Source organism: Anolis carolinensis, chromosome 3, assembly GCF_035594765.1.
Source record: "Anolis carolinensis isolate JA03-04 chromosome 3, rAnoCar3.1.pri, whole genome shotgun sequence".
NCBI lineage: Eukaryota > Metazoa > Chordata > Lepidosauria > Squamata > Dactyloidae > Anolis > Anolis carolinensis.
Window position 1 is genome coordinate 127,481,008 of NC_085843.1, and position 17,896 is coordinate 127,498,903.

At 39.0% G+C, this 17,896-nt stretch overlaps 1 long non-coding RNA gene across 3 annotated transcripts in view; it reads left to right on the forward strand.

The window, feature by feature from the left end:
- LOC103278298 (uncharacterized) overlaps positions 1 to 17,896 on the forward strand; it is a 288,708-nt gene that overhangs the window by 149,910 nt on the left and 120,902 nt on the right. The window lies entirely within an intron of this gene.

The following is a 17,896-nucleotide window of genomic DNA, read 5'->3' on the forward strand; positions in this document are numbered from 1 at the left end:
ATGCAGTGGTGGCCGCTGCTACTTAGGGCACGATGCTAATTACCATAAGATGGTGACAACAGGTGCAAGTGTCACATCGAATCAGTGTCAAGTTGCATAAGAAAAAGAGCTTACAGCATCCAAGGGGAATGCACAGAAACTTTTGCCAACAGCCTGTGATTCTCTGAAGAATCCTCCATTATAAGGATCCATATATCTGGAAATATATGCATCAGTCTTTCTGTCTGCCTAATTGCCTTCTGTTTTGAATTTCATTGCTTGTAGAGGAAGCAAAGAGATACTTAAGGACCTCCCTGCACACTCCTTCACCTTCAACCTTGGGCAGGGCCACTTCTCAATGTCCATTTCCCTGCATATAGTTCAACTGGAAGGAATGCGCTTTCATTATGCCTTTGCTCCCTCCATCAGAAATATCAGGCAGTCTTTAACGTTTTTGGGCAGGAGTGGGCATATTACCATTATTTTCTTGAATCCAATTCATTTTCAATTCATGGCAACCTTATCATGGGATGCAGTTCAGAGAGGAGTAGCTTCTACTTTTCTCTAGGCTGAGAAAAGCCCCATCTTGACAGCCATATAATGTGGTTTGAAATTGCATATAAAGTCAGTTTATAATGCAGTTCAGTGCATTAGATAATTTCAAACTACATTACAGGCAGTGCCTGGATTATAAACAAGATACATTCTGTAGGTTTGTTCTTAAGTTTAATTTGTATGGAGGTAAGAATAGGTCCATTTTAAAAGTGATACTCCAGTTTTTCTATCTACATCCCTGTTCAGAAGATTTCATCTCACTTTCTGTCCGTGTGGCAATTGGATTTTGAAATTTTGGGACTTTTTGTAGAAACAAGAATTAGCAATAAAGCTTCATTAGAGACACCTTTTCCCCATGGTAACTCTTCTAGAAGTAAATTTCCCTTCCTTGGGTTAGATTTTGCCCCACTTCCTGATGTCTCACCCCCATTCTTAACTATGAGTCATTTGTAAATCAGATATTTGTAACCTGGGGACTGCCTCTATATTGCAGTGTATGACTTGTACAATGTTATATAGTGGGCTTCCATGGCTCTCAGGCTGGATCTACACTGCCCTATAACAAAAGATCTGATCCCAGATTATCTTCTTATTCCAGAATATCTGACAATGTAGACTCATATAATCAAAGCAGATAATCTCAGATCAGATCCTGGGATATAGGGCAGTGAAGATCTATCCTTACCTTTTGGACTTTCTAATGCACATGCACTCTGGTCAGGCATTGGATTGCTGTCTGAAATCCGAACAGAGGATGGGTCGGAGATGTCAATGCCTTGGTCCTTTCATTACAGGCTGCTACTTCCTGACAGATGTCAGGTGATGCAAAAACACTGCACAAGAATTTTATGGACAATCATTTTGGTGTCACATCCTCTGACGGTGTCACCCAATGCTGCCCACATCCCCTTACAGACACCACTTGATGGAAAATTACATATCTGAAGATCAATTCCCAAAATTTCTTGCTTGGAATAGCAACAGTAACTTTTCCAAGCTCTGTATTTTGCTTCATCCTGCTTTCAAATAGTTAGGTGAAGGTCTGTACTAATGCACCTCTTTGGAATTCATGGCGATGCCTTCATGAGCGATTTAAAATTGTGTTTCAATAGCATTTCTTTATGGGGTAGGTCAAACCAAAGGCAGAAGGCTGGAATTTATCCAGGATGGCTTATTGAATAAAAGTTTTCCTAAACTACATTTATGGCCATGTTAGAGTGGACATAATTTCACAATTGATGGAAATGTTCTGCCCATTGAATCTTGTGCTCTTCAGCTCAAAACCCACATTATGCAGAGTTGTATGATTCCTCACCATATGCTTAAAACAAAGCGACGTGGGATTCTGACAATCAAGATAACCAACCTGGTATCCTTCTAGTATTTTAGATTACAAAGCCCATCAGTCTGAATCAGTATGGCAAGTAGGCAGCCATTATAAGAACTGTACTTCAAAACATTAGGGAGGTAACAGGTGACCTACTGCTGGACTAAAGAGAGAACAACCAGAGAGAAAATGGTAATTCTTCGGGCTCCATATGCTGCTTTCCCCCCTCACAGTAATGAGGAAAATGCTCCATATTCTTCATTTCTCTTTCTCAACAGTTGGCAAAAATGCAATTTGCAAACACAATCTGTTGTTCAGGATGATGGAAGCTTCTTGTAGCTACTTTGGTGTGAGACTTTCCTCTACTCAAATGATAAGCTGCTGCTGGAAAAAATGTATAGTTATGCAGTAGAATTTGCCACCCTAAGAAGGACTGTGACTGCCAATTTGAACAGCATTCAACCAAATTCATGGAATGCTTACTAATCTTTAAGGATAAAAACTCCTTTCAGTACTGGAAACTATGGTCCATATAATCTACACTGGCATATAATCCAGATTATCAAAGCACATAATTCACATTATCTGCTTTGAACTGGATTATATGAGTCTACACTGCCATATAATCCACTTCAAAGCAGATAATCTGGATGTTATATGTCAGTGTAGAAGGTGCCTATACTTCAGTATGGCCATTGCTGGGATTACTGTCCTGTTCACTTTCCATGATAAACACATTGACCACTACGTGAAGAGAATATTGGACCATATAGTGTCTTTTTATTCAGTAATATCCCTTTCAGCAATATACAGTATATCAATTGATGCTGAAAGGAACAATAAAGGAAAACATGGAAAGTGCCATGTTGTTCTGACAATACATATCTTTAATTTGGTTCACTTTTGAGGTGCTACTTTGTATTCACTAAACCTGTTAAAAAGCGTCACAGACTGAACATTTGCAATTCTCCCCTATATACTTGTGCTGTTCTGTACTTTTCCAGCGATTGTAGGCAAAGAAGGAAGGCTATTCAGAACACTGACTTAGGTTTAAAATGGTTCCAATCACCTTTTTTTTGGGAAAGAAGTTGAAACCTATCAAGAGCACCCCACTGATTTGGGAAGCTTGGCCACAGTGTCAAAACTTGCAAGAATGCTAAATTGTGATTACATAATTGAAACATTTGTTAAGAAAAAAAAAACCCAAAACCTTGAAAAGAATTGGATTGTCTTATAGATATAGAGATCATAGGCTGATGATCAGTCATACACAGTGTGTTTTCATCTAACTATATTAACACTACTAATTAAGTTGTTTAGTACTATAATGTAATAGTACTAAAAATATTCAGTTTTATTTATTTTCACTTGGGCTTGTGAATTTTGTTTAGTAAACATATTAACTACCTAAATTTGATCAATGTTTTTCATTTGTTTTCTTTTGTTCTCACCCCAAGTTAAACCTAAGTCATTTAAAAATATTCATTTAAAGAAAGTAAAGTTTGATATGGATGATAAGGATGATTTAAGGCGTATTAGCGCAGGAGATGAAGAAATTTGCCAATATTGTTTTGTTGCGGCAAGACTGATAATCGCAAAAACATGGAAGGGGGAAGAAGAGCTAAGTATTAAAGACTGGAGAGACAAACTGGGGGGTTACATCCAAATGGCCAAGCTGACAAATAGCAACAGAGGAGGAAATAATGAGGAGTTTGCAAATAAATGGAGGCTGGCACTTGGGTATTTGGAAAAGAAGACAAAGGTAGATTTGACGACAGCCATAAAGGGGATTTAGCGAAAGAAGATACAGGGGTAGTTGACGGTTAGTTACGTGATTCTTACTGAGGGGTATCGGAGGTCTAGGGGGTCGGGTTCACGGGTGAGGGGCAAGGGGGACAAGGATAAGTTAAGGTACAACAATGGTATAGCAAATCTGTGATCATCCATTAGTTTAGCGACATTACAGTGCAAATTGTTATACCTGTCTGTGTCTTCTTCTTTTTTTTTTTTCTTCCTTTTTCTTCTGCGGTTGTATATGGATACATGTTACTCTATTTTTCGTTTTTCACTTTCATTAATAATAAAAAAAAGATAAGGATGATTTAAGCATGGCAAACTGAATATACCAGGCTCAATATCAAATCTCAGTGAGAGGATGGAGAAACGCATCTTCCCGTGATCTGTTGCCACTAAGGGCACTTCCAGACAGCACCAAAACCCACGTTTGAAATCAACGACAAAAATCCCTGGACCTGAGAGCAGGTCCCCTCCATCCTCACACACCTCTTTTGAAACAGATCAAGATGGAGGATGAACGGGGGACATCAGATGGAAGATTTTTTAAAAATTCACTCTGATATGCACTCAACTGTATATGCGTACATGCAAATATCTTAATATAAGTATAAGCAGATTCACATGTGCAGATATGAGGTCCACCGCATAAAGGAGGGAAGTTTTTTTTAAAAAAACTTCCTTCTGATATCTCTCTTCCCCCAATTTTTAATTCAAGCTCTGGTTAAGACTATAAAGTGTAAAATAAAGAGTTTCAGAGAGTTCCAATTGCTTTCCATTGGTGCTTCCTTTGAACCACCTGTGTGCCTATTTGATAGCCCAATCAGCTGATCAGCTGTTTCGGGCTTTTTAAATGCGGGCATGTGCTCGAGCAGTCTACATAGGGGAAAGGGAAGGAAAGCATGTGTTTTTCATGACTGCAGGGATATACAGTGATGCGAATATGCACATTTTTTGACTGGAATTGGCATATAAGCAGACCTTTTAAACACAGGGTTTTTTGTCCATTGCTGTGAATCAGCATGGATTTATCATGTCATTTAACCACCACCCCTTTAACCCTACACTGACAGAGAAATGAGAGAAGCCTCCCACTGGATGATAAAACATCAGCGCATCCCCTGGACAATGTCCTTGCAGACGGCCAATTCTCTCACATTAGAAGTGGCTTGCAGTTTCTCAAATTGCTCCTGACATGAAAAAATTATATACACTGACCATTTAATGCAGTTCAAAGCTAGCTTCAAACTCCACTGACTAGACAATGAATTCCCATAGAAGTGCATGAAAGAAAGTGGTTAAAGGGCTGCAGTGCTTTGTGGTTTCTATAATCACCATTGGGTCTGAAGCTGGTTTCAAGATTTCCTATGGAATCATCTGCACAGTGAAACCCCCTATCTTCAATACTGGTTTGAAACTGCATTAAATGATCAGTGTAGGTTGGAACTTTCGATGGGGCATACAAAAACTAAAATAAATTCTTGCACATATGTGGCTAGGACACAAAAGAGAACATCCAGTCACTGAAAGGGCAACCTTTGGTCTTCAAGATGTTGATATGTGAAAAATCCCTTAATTTCAAACAAATAGCTGTTAAAGCAAGGACTGCTAGGAATTAGAGTCCAACAACATCTAGCAAATCACAGCTTCCTCACCTCAGGCTCATTTTCTGGGACATATTTGAAGTGAGGCAGCATTTAGTCATAAAGGCTTCAGCCTGCATTTTGTCCCAAGATGGCTATTTCTTGTAAATCATGACTGCTCATCACATTTGATCTTCAGAATAAGCAGATATCTAGCTCTCATATATTATTCTTTTTTAAAGTATACTTTTTACATATAAAGAGGTTATGTATAGCTGTAGAAATCAAACTTTTTTTCTAGATTATAAATGTGATCCTGGATACAAACTGAGCAATGGATTGTGGTAGTATTTTTTCATGGGCCCATTTTTATTCCTGCACTTCTTTGCCTTCAGTTATGTTTCATCCTTGGATTCTTTTTCTAAACAAATCAAAGCTCTTAAGGAGGCTTCTTCATTCAAGAACATATTCTGTTTGTATAATTTCTGGAATCAGATTGGTCTCTATTTTATTCCCCCTGATGAGCCTGAGACAGAATGAATTGTAATGGCAACATGTCCAGCCATTTGGTAAATAATTTCCATTATTCTTTCCATCGTCACAGAAGCCCATGTTATGTGCATCAAGCTTTCACGATGACACATGCTCCCCAAAGCTATTGATTCTGCTGCAATGAGGGTTCTTGTGTGGGCAATATTGTGACATAATTTGTCTCCAATTTAACACCTTGCTAATTTATGTACGGTAATCTTCTACAAGGTAGTCAACATCCTTTTGGGTGAAAGCTAACATTTCCCTTTTACGGTTCCTCATTATTTTGCATATGATTACATTGTGCTCATGTGATTCCAAGATCAGCACAATTTTATTTATCAAGATGGGCTAATTTCCTAGCTGTAGGTGCAGAGGCGCCTCTGATCATGAAGTTCAGTCAATAAGCTGACTTGAGTAAGTAAGCAATTATGCACTGCCTCTGGGAACACTCTCCCCCCACCTTACCGATTTTTGCATACTTTTTATCCCAGGAAAGTATCTGAGAAATTAAATTTTGCCATGATCAAAGTTTCTGTTTTTTCTTATCAGGATTTCTTTCCTGTAAACAAGGCACTTGTTACACTTACTCTCAACACAGTTTACAAGCTAAAATGTCACGAGTGTTTATTATATCACTTTCCACAACAACACCATCTTGGTGCTTTTAAGAACACATCCATTTTAGTACTGTGTTGTATATAGGTCTAGGTAAGCATGCACATGATTTTAAAAGGGCAAGTGCATTAAAAGTGCAGGCATTTCTGTTTTGCTCATCTATTCAGATTTCCTTTTAAAGCAGTTGAGTTCAAGAATATACATCCTGATACTCTTACAAGTCAGACACCATCTTTCCCAGAGATGGGTCTAGATGAGCAGAAGGTTTATCAAGGGCCAAGTGAAAGATCTTTGGGTGATAAGAAATAGATTAACAGGAGTTCTTGACCCCCCAGTTAGTTCACAACAGGAATTACAAATTAACTCCCAGATGATTTCACAACAAAATTATGTGGAAGAACTGTAGGCTTTTATTCATGTCACGGAATGTCTGTTACAAATATGAGTCACTCAGAATTTTTTAAAGGGACATTTACGTTGTGTTATAGTTCTAATTTCATGAAGGATTGAATCACACCTTTTGCAATAGAATTGTAATTTTCAAATTACAAGTACAGGAAGGTTAATCTCACTGAATGGTAGAGAAAGAATGATGCCAATGCTGCTTTTCACTGTTGCCTCATGGTCATTGTGAGGACCACAGATAGAGAACCCTGCCCAGGGAGAGATACACTATACCAGATCCTTTTCAAATCAAAAACACACTCACCAGGGTTGAAAGCAGCCACAGAGGTTTAGTCACAATCCGACCAGAAGGGATACATTCAAGGCTAGAACCAAGAATACATGCATAACATGGATACAGAGGGTGCAAGACTTTATACATTTGACAGCTATTCAAAACTTCCTGCTCTGTCTGCTCCCTTCCCTGATTGGCCAGCAGGAGGATAGGCTATGATCCCATTGGCCACTACTTTGATGACATTGCCGCCTCCAGACAGGGATTCCCTGGTGGAAGGGAGAAGTTGAGGGGGATTGGCCTGAGGAAGACCAATTAGCTGTTGAGGGGCAGCTTTTCTGGGAGGAGGCGAGCCCTGGAAAAGTCTGAATCCCTCCAGGGATTCAAATAAGTCTTTGATTGTTTTTTAATTGTCCTGGTGTTGGATAAGGGGAAGGTTTTTTGGAAGAGGTGAGGGTGAGGTGCCCTGAGACAAAGGGTGATGATCCCCTTCAGTTAAGGCTTAGGTGTCAGACAAAGGGACCTGATATGTGTGTATCCTTGGGAGTTCCAGTTTTCCATGGTTGGCTCAATAGAAGCAATCAGTAGGTGAGCACTGGCCTGTGGTTATCTGATTTTGCAGAGGAAGTTGTGTGTTGTCCAGCCTGTGTGCATAATGGGTCTCAATTGTCACCTTTGTCTCGGGATGTGCCCTTCCAGATGTCCCAGGAAATTCCTTAGATTAATAAGGGATGATGCCTTCTGTGCCTGGCGTTGTGCATAAATCACATTTGATGAATATATTTCATAAACTAGGGTATAGAGGTAAAGGGTACAGTCTAAGCAGATCGTATTAGCTACATTTCATTTTAAGAAACATTGTTTCTATATTTTTTGTTATTGCTCTGCTCATGCACCTGTATAAAACTATAGGTAGACATATAAAAGTAATGGTTTCCCCATTGGTTCGACTGTGGGGTGGTGTTCATCTCTGTTTCTAAGTCAAAGAGCTAGCGTTGCCTCCAAGGTCATGTGGCCAGCATGACTGCATGGAGCTCCATTACCTTCCCACCAAAGCGGTACCTATTGATCTACTCACATTTGCATGTTTTTGAACTGCTAGATTGGCAGAAGCTGGGGCTAACAACAGAAGCTCACCCCGTCTGTGGATTCAAACCACTGATCTTCCAGTCAGCAAGTTCTGCAGCTTAGCGGTTTAACCCGTTGCACCATTGTGACCCCTATAGGTAGACATATAGGCATATGGGAAAGAAAGCGAGGGAAGACGGGACGTGGCGTAGGAATAGATAGGAACGAATGCCTTGGAAGAAGGGAAGGATACCTTTTTTCAAAGAATGGAGGATTGGGTTTGTAGTATAAGATCTGCTCCAGCAGATTCTCTTTGCATGTTCGCTGGTATGCATCAGTGCATTTCCATGGATTTTAATAAAAATATATATAAATGGAAAGAAGGCCTTGTCTGAGGTACTGTCTGCTGCTGGTCCACAGCAAGGTTGCAGAGGATCTGTGGAAAAGGAAAACATTTTATTTCTTTTCATTATGATATCCTTGGTGAACTACAAATCATTTGGGGTGAGAGGTGCTGTGTTCAAAAACAATTGCAGTTGCTAAGATAACAACCAGATAGACAAAAAGTGTTTTGTATCTCAAGTTAGAGGCTAGTAGTTTTCAGAATTTTACTTTTTGAAAAATGGGCAAGAAAAGAGTAACAGTTGGACCTCCATATCTATAGATTCTGTATCCATGGATTCAACCATCCATAGTTTGAAAAAAAAACCCCAAAGCGCATTATATTTTTGCCATTTTATATAGAGGGGCACCATCTTATGACACCGTTGTATATAATTGAACTTGGGAACCCTTGGACTTTGGTATCTGTGTGAGTCTAACCCCAGTGAATACCAAGGGCTCACTGTACTTCTAAAATGTAACTATAATCATGAGTAATTTTTTTTGGGGGGGGGGAACTATAATTATTTTGAAAAGTAGCTTTCCAACATCTGATTCCATTCTTCCAACAATGGCAACAACAAAACCAAACTTCAGGCTTGGAAATCTGTTATTCTGAATGCTTGTCACTGGTTGTAGTATCACATAATTTTCTCTGTGTGTGTGTTTAAATATGCAAAGATCACTGAAAAGTTATTATTGTGACAATCCCATCTCACTCAGAATTCTGGAAGTTGAAGTCCACAAAGTACTGGTAACTTTCTCAAGATCTGAAAAGTAGATCTAACAAAGCCACCACGTTTCCCCTCTGGAAACACTGGGGGCCTTCTACACTGCCATATAAACTCCAAGTTATCTGAACTGGATTATAACACAGTGTAGACTCATATAATCTGAATCAAAGCAGATACTGTGGATTATCTGCATTGATAATCTGGATTATATGGCAGTGTAGAAGGGGACTGGGTTAGGGCTATCTAAGTGGTTCTTGTTTATTCTGGAGCCTCTACCTCCAGGAAACTTAGGTGTCCTTTTCAGAGCACTGAATTATAGGAACCTTTTCTATCTGACTTTTGCTTCACATAGATATGCAATTCTTTTAAAAATTTAGTTTGAAGGTAAGACTTACATTTTTTGTTATTATTTGTAATCTTTGTTCTTTGAGAAATTAGCCAGCAAATGCCTTACATCAGTGATTCGCAACCTGTGGGTCCCCAGATGTTTTGGTCTACAACTCCCAGAAATCCTAACAGCTGGTAAACTGGCTGGGATTTCTGGGAGTTGTAGGGCAAAACACGTGAAGACCCACAGGTTGAGAACCACTGCCTTACATAAATACATGCATTTTTAGACATCAGCCTAAAAGAGCTCAGAATGCAACCCATGAACCTTATTGACATTTCAAGATTTTAATGAAACTGATTTAGACGAATAAGAGATGAAACTTCCTCCATCTTCCTTCCTAACATCACCCCCAGCCAAAGCATCTTCGCTAATCTTATTCAAGATTTTTAAAAAATCCTTCAGCATTTCTATAGATGTTTTCCCTAAGTGACACCCTCCCAGTTCACCTCAGATCTTGCAAAATCAGCAACAGCAAGAGATGTGAAGAATTCCTCCCCTGAGAAAAGTGTTTCTGATCTTATTGAAATCCTTCGAACATTTAATTATTGACCCCACTCCAGAGCAATGGTGTTGCCTGAGTAGTCGTCTCTGCATTCTCCACTGGTTTCATGTGTGGCAAAAGCCACTGTCTCATCTTAACGGGAACTCTTTTAACATGCCATCTGAGCTCTTGTAGAGGTTTCATTTGAGGAGGGCTCTCAAAATGTCACTTTACAGTTTTGACATTTATAGAATTGTGGAACAATCCTAACAGATTATTTCATAGGACCACTGATATAGGGTGGGCTGCTCATGGTACATGGGTTGAGTGTGGGTTGGTCCAGGGCAAATATCTTCCTAGTGTAATGGAAGTTTCACCCTGGCTAGAGACTTCTCCCTATAACGTCTACCACCAAATGATCATGTCCAGAGAATAGTTTGCTTCCCCTTCCGACTACAGCAACTAGCTACTGTGTGTTCAACATTATAGCTTCCTGCAACCATTGATGCATATTGAAACATAAGATGAAACTCTTGGCAAGCTGTTTCAAGCACTCGTTCCCCTCCTCCTGATTGCCTCCTTTATCCATCACTCTTTTCTGCAATAGGCTCAGTGCCAATTCTCTTGATTAACTTGTCAGTCTTCACAGTATCATTCTTAACCTTTGACCCAGGAGACAAATCACTGTCTTGTTAGCTCAGCTCCTTTTAGAGACATCACTATTTAAAGCGCACATGGCTTCTATGGCCGATCTTTCACTCTCATTTCATGCCGCCACTTTCTCCGACATAATTTCCCTTCTTTGTTAGTGTGCTCAGCACTTGCATTTGCAATTCAAATGCTCTCTGTTTGTCTGTTTTCTACAGCTGTTATGTCTTTTAACATAAGGTGAGTGGTGTGAGTCTTCATGAAAAAGTAAGTGAACATGGGGTATGATAGAGGTGCATATACTGATATGTGACTTGTTCTAATTTGGTAAGGGAATTTTTTTCAATCCTGTCTCATAAAACTAACACTTAGGAACAACTAAAGAAGCTGAATGTGGGGAATTCAAAATGATATCTTGGTGTTTCATATAATTAACTAGCCATGCCTGGCTACATGTTGCTGTGGTGTAGTCTGGTGGTATGCTGGCCAACAAAGGATCCCCCTAGGTAGGAAGCAGCCAGGCTTTGAATCTGCAAGGCTATTCAGTGCTATTCAGACTGGCCAATTGCAACATTCACACTTACCTTAAGCAGAAAAGAGTTCTGTCAACCACCAGTGGCTTGCAGTTTCTCAAGTCACTCCTGACTCCATGGCTAGGTCTCACGTGGCACCTGGCCAACTCCTTCGCAAGGGATGGCTGTTTTTTTCCCCTCGCACGGGGGGAGGGGTGGCAGGGCCAGAACAGTAGTTTTCCCAATTGCAACATTCACACTTGCCTTAAGGAGAAAAGAGTTCTGTCATACCAGAAGCGGCTTGCAGTTCTTCAAGTTGCTCCTGGCTCCATGGCTAGGCCTCAGTCGGTGCCCGGCTCTCATAGCAGGGATGGTCAGCTCCTTCGCAACGGGTGGTTGGTTTTCCCTTGCAAAACAGGGGGGCGGGGCTAGAAAAATCATTTTTGAGCATTAGCTGTAATGTCTTCTTGCTCTTTGGGGGTTTTAAGTCCTTGTTGGGTTTTGGTTTTTTTTTGAGTGATGGTCACACATTGGATTGATAGGTGTGTTGTGGCCAAATTTTGTGCCATTTTGTCCAGTGGTTGTTTTTTTTTAAAGTTATGTGCATCCTAAAAATGAACAATATAGATAGATAGACAGACAGATTATATAGTGGGACCCACTATGACATGAAGTAGCAAGGGCCATCATCTTGGATATATTTAGAAAGGGGGTAGACAAATTCATGAAGGATAGGGCTATTAATAGGTAATAAACAAATCACATAACATTGCTTGTTAAAAAAATTATAAAGAAAATGCTATTGGACCCATGTCCTGTTTGTGGAATTACCATAGGCATCTGGCTTGCCAGAGTGGGAAGAAACTAGTAGTTGTGGCATGCCTTTCATCTCAGCCTGCAGGACTCTTCTGATGTTCCTAAGCAGTAAGCTGCCCAGAATAAAATCATGTCATATTCTGAGGAATAGTCACATCTTGTGTCTATTCATATTACACGATTATAACATTATTATTCCACTTTCAGTGCCATAGTTCTATTCCACAGAATCCTGGGATTTGGAATGGAGGGATCAGGATTTAGAATACTCAGCCAGAGTGCTCCATTGCCTCCCTAAACTACATGGAACCATGGCAATTAAATGGAATAATTATGCCACCATCACCCTTTGACATGTAAGCTATCGTCCCTCACTGTAAAAATGGCACCCTTACAAACAGCCTATAGTTTAGCAGGAACTCATAGCATGGTATTCTTAGTGGATCATAATGTGTCAGGGTGGAAGTGGCATTGAAACTCCTGTTAAAACTGGACACTGTTACTGTCCATAAAGCAAATACTTTGGATTATCCGAATTGCAGACAATTCCTGAATTTCAAACTAGTCCCAAGAAAATAGTTTAAAGTTCTCAATGTGGTCTTTGGTGTGCACATCCCAGAAGTCAGTGAGGGCAATACATGAGACTTTCTAAGGGACTCATTTGACATTTGGTTAGGTTTAATAGTGGAATAACATAAGAGAGAGATGATATCACCTTTGAGCTTTGCATTAGTTATACGATGTCAGGTATGAACTTTACCATGATGAGCCACTTAAACTTTTATAGAACCTCACTGTACAGGCACATGAGGATGGGTGTTTTACAGTCAGGATAAAAGTTAATTTGCTCTGTTGTATATTCTTAGCAAGTAAAGTAGCATATATAAAATATATTATTCTACATAGAGCAAGGGGTTATGGAGGGTTTTTTTAAATTCATGTCAAATGACAGGCTAAACCGTAAGTGCATTTCTCAGAATGGGGTTGTTGAAAGAGAGCCAACTAACATAGTTATCCAGGGTTTGGCTACTCAGTTGTAAGTCCCATTGACCTGAATGGGGGCTTACTCCCAAGTAAGAGGATTAATGTAAATTGTAGGGGCGATGCAGATATTTGATTTGGTTCAGGATCTTGACCCCTGTTAACAGCTTCCTTATTTTAACTTTGGTTGTAATGTGGATTGTATGTTGTATGTGTTAAATGTGTTTGTCAAATGTTTTGATAGGCTAATCAATAAAATGTATTTGTAGGATATAGAATTGCAACACAATCTTTTTTTCTGAAGAAGTCATTAACTGTACTCTATACTTTATGTGTTTAATTCATAAATAAATATTATGAATATTATTGAACCTACCATTTCAATAATATTTTATCAGCATCTTTGGGTACCAAATTACATTAAAACACACGTTTTTTATTTGTTGCATTTATTTTTATTTACTTTGGAATTTCAAAGTTATTTTTAATAATCAAAATACAATTTTAAACCAATAATATAATAGCACAGTTTAACTGATAAACAAACAACAATGTAGACCACAGTGTTGCCCAATATGATTCCAACCTAATGCCATGGTTAAAATCCTATTGGGCAACTTGTAATCAATCTATTGGCCTTGAATATTTTGAAATTCTGTGATTTTTTTCCAATAAAAATAGTTCCCGTGTTGATACCGATAGATTTAATTCCATGTATAAATGCTGCAACAATTCTTACTTAGTAACCATCTTCTTGGTGATGAACCTACAAAGTGGAGTCTCACAGACTGGAATTCAATGACACAGCTGTATTATTCTAGATCCGTATGCAAAGGGATCTTGTAGTATCTTTTGAGACTGACTGGAGAAAGAAATTGGCATCACAAGCTTTCATAGACAACTGTATTGTGCATAAGTTGCATTAGAAATACACTCAAGTCTACAAAAGCTTGCATTTCCAAGTTCTTTTCCGTTAGTCTCAAAACTGCTACAATTCTGTTAGGCTGGAATTGTATTGGTACACAAAACACAATACAGTTGGTTATGTATGTACTTGCACCCCTCTGTGCTCACAGAAGAATTGTTGGTGGGAGCTGGGAGAAAAGCAGAATATCTAAGCCAGAGGTCCCCAAACTAAGGCCCGTGGGCCAGATGTGGCCCTCCAAGGTCATTTACCTGGCCCCTGACCTAAACTTTAGACTTAGGGTTGACTTAAGTTTGAAACGACTTGAAGGCACACAATGACATCAATCCTAATCCTATTTCATCATAGTCTGGCCCCCCAACAGTCTGAGGGACTGTGAACTGGCCCTCCACTTAAAAAGTTTGAGAACCCCTAATCTAAGCTTTCAGCTCCTCCAATTCATAGCTTCAGGAGCTTGTTTGTTTTCAGAGGAAAGGTGCTCTGGGGAAAGTCATGTGGACAATTGCCCCTCTCTCTCTCCCTCTCTCTCTCCTTCTCCAACTCTCACGACAACTGTTTGGTTGCTGCTGTTGTCTCCGCCACCGGTGGAAGAACCCAAAAGGATTTTAGCCATAATCTAATTCCAGGTGATACTTGATGCTTTTCTTCAGCTGGTGTAACCTTTGAGAACTGGTGATCATATTAATGGTACAGTAAGGTAGTGGAGTAGTACGTTTTAGAGAATTAGTGATCACACTAAATTTGGGTTAAATTGTTCCCTTTTCCCAGTTTAAACATTTCATTAAAATGATTGTTTAAAATCAAATGACTGCTACTCCTTTAATCTGAAGCTACATGTCTGTGCTTTCTTTCAAATGCATTCTGCTTCTGGAAGTGTAAGAAAATAACAGCAATGCTACATGCTTACCTTGGAGTAAAACTTATTGAATTCAGTGGGCCTGAACTCTGAATAGACATTTTTAGGATGACTTTGCTTATTAAATTTGCCTGTCTGTATAGAAGATGGAATGCTATATGATGTCATGTTTCAGAATGAATGATTGCAAATGTGAAAGAAGAAGCAGGACATAACATAGTCTTTTTTTCGGCACCCAAACATACACTTCATCTGGTATATACAGTACATTTTTATTTACGGTAATCAAATTTAGAAAATTGTGTAGCAAATTTCTCTTTATATGTACAGGAGGGGAAGATGAGGCCTGTAATGACAAACCCTGTGTATTTAGTTCATGGTAATCTATGCATTGATTTACAAAAATTCAGTCCTCTAGGGAATGCCTGCAAAATCGCATATTTTCACCAACCGCTAGCTTTTACACTGGATTCTTTTTTTGGCTGAGATTTATTTTGTAAAAATAATAATAATAATAAAATCTTCATGCAGCCAATTGGTTCTCTAGTGACTCAACATCTGAAGAGGCTCAGTAGCGCAAGTGATTCCAGCAATTCTATGGAATAAATTACATTTCTTAATGCATTTTCTGATCAGACTGTGGAATAATTTATTCTGTCAGGCAGAACTAGCTAGATTTGCAAATCTGAAGAGAAATGTTATTTGCAAGAGAGGAAAATCTAAGCAGTTCTGGTGTATAGAATGTTTGTACTTAGGGTGGCTAAACCTGTAGCTTGTTCAAAGGCAAAAGTTTTGCAGGATGGATTTGTGAGTCTACATCATTGAAGTCAAATTTAAACACTGCTAGGCTTTCAAATATCAAATTTTAGTACTGCATGCTGCTACTTCAATATGTAATTGTTTCAGTTGTGTGCAAGCCCAGTTACAAATATTGGAATGCAGAAATATGGATGCCTATTACCTCAGTCTTTCAAAATGTGTCCAAATGAATAACTAGGATTCTCAGTCCTGAAAACTAAATTGAGGATTCTCACGTTTGAAGCCTCAATTTTGAAATACTGATGTTTATACTGAAATCCAATAATTAAGGTCAATTTGGGTCATCCCAAATCGGTTTTCAACTTTAGGACAATTATTTGGTTATGTCATCTGCCCGTTAACTGGTGTAATAAAGTAGCTAAGATGTTCTTAGTCCAAAGCTGACCCCAAGTAGGAATTTTCATAGTGGCTCCAGGTGAGATTATTTTACCTTCCCCACACCCTTGGAACTATCCTACTTCCAAAATTGTAAGTTGCTGCTTGGTGTCCCTTAGCTGAAAATGTATAGAATTTGAGAGAGTTCTGAATATTCCAGTGGGAGCAGCATACCTCACTCATCACTGAAACACCCAAATACAAAAAGTTGTTGACACAAGCAGCCTGTGCTGACCTCATATGCTGCAGATTATATTGACCAGGGATGTTTTCACATGACCTAATTGTAACACTATAATTCCCCTTTAACTACTATGACCACATTCTGTGGAATCCTGAGATTAGCAGACTGGAGAGGCAATGGAACAGCTTTCTGGCTGATGTTTTGGTTATCTATCAATCCTGACATAGGCTATCAATTGTTTATTTCTGTAGGAGCAACTTATTGTGTCAGGAAGCCACTGATATATCTTAAATGTATCTTCACTTGCTATCCTAAACATTTCTGGAAGAATTCTATATTATTATTATTATTATTATTATTATTATTATTATTATTATTATTATTATTATTATATTGAAGCCTATAGCAAAAGCTAAGGCAAAGCTATGTTAGATATTTTCTCCATGAAAACCACGGCAGTCAAAGTGGAATTATAGCTCTATAATAGTGCAGTGCTAAAGAACCCAGAGTTTTCTATAGAGATAAGGGCAATTAATAGGCAGAGCAATAAATAAATCACAGAACAATTACTGATCATAGGTAGAGCACATTTTTGGGATAGATGACATGGTATTTTTCTTCTCTATAACCTCAACTATTTGGCATAACTTTCCAAGGAAGTAAATTGGTTATTGGTAAGTGTAGGAAGTCAATCATACCTTTTTGTGAGGAAGGATGATAACTGTGTTGTCGAAGGCTTTCATGGCTGGGATCACAGGGTTGTTGTATGTTTTCCGGGCTGTATGGCCATGTTCCAGAAGTATTCTCTCCTGACATTTCGCCCACATCTATGGCAGGCATCCTCAGAGGTTGTGAGGTATGGAAAAAGTAAGCAAGGAAGGTTAATATATATCTGTGGAAATTCCAGGGTGTGAGAAGAACTCTTTGTCAGTTGGAAAGCCAGTGTGAATGTTGAGTTAATCACCTTAATTAGCATTGGAAAGGTTCATCTCCTGGCTATTTCTGCCTGGGGGCACCCTTTGTTCAGAGTCATTAGCTGCCCTTGTAACTCTTCTGTTTTCCGAGTGTTGCTTCTTATTTACTGTTCTGATTTTTGAGTTTTTTAATACTGGTAGCCAGATTTTGTTCATTTTCATGGTTTCCTCCTTTCTGTTGAAGTTGTCCACATGCTTGTGAATTTCAATGGCTTCTCTGTGTAGTCTGACATGATAGTGTTTGGAGTGGTCAAGCATTTCTGTGTTCTCAAATAATATACTGTGTCCAGATTGGTTCATCAAGTGCTCTGCTATGGCTGATTTCTCTGGTTGAGTTAGTCTGCAGTGCCTTTCATGTTCTTTGACTAGTGTTTGACCTCTGAGGATGCCTGCTATAGATGTGGGCAAAACGTCAGGAGAGAATACTTCTGGAACATGGCCATACAGCCCGGAAAACATACAACAACCCAGGATGATAACTGGTCACATTGGAGGAAATGGGTGTATGAACATACCTTAAGAAAGAGTGTAAAGGTTATTAACCAGTTGCAGAAATCTCCTTGTGGAACAAGGATATCAACAATGCATTGGGAGTCTAGGCAGATGAGCTGGACTTATTTCTGATTCAAGATCTAAGTTTGTCCGCACAATAGCCTTGATTGTCATTCTAGAGTGATCTCTGTTG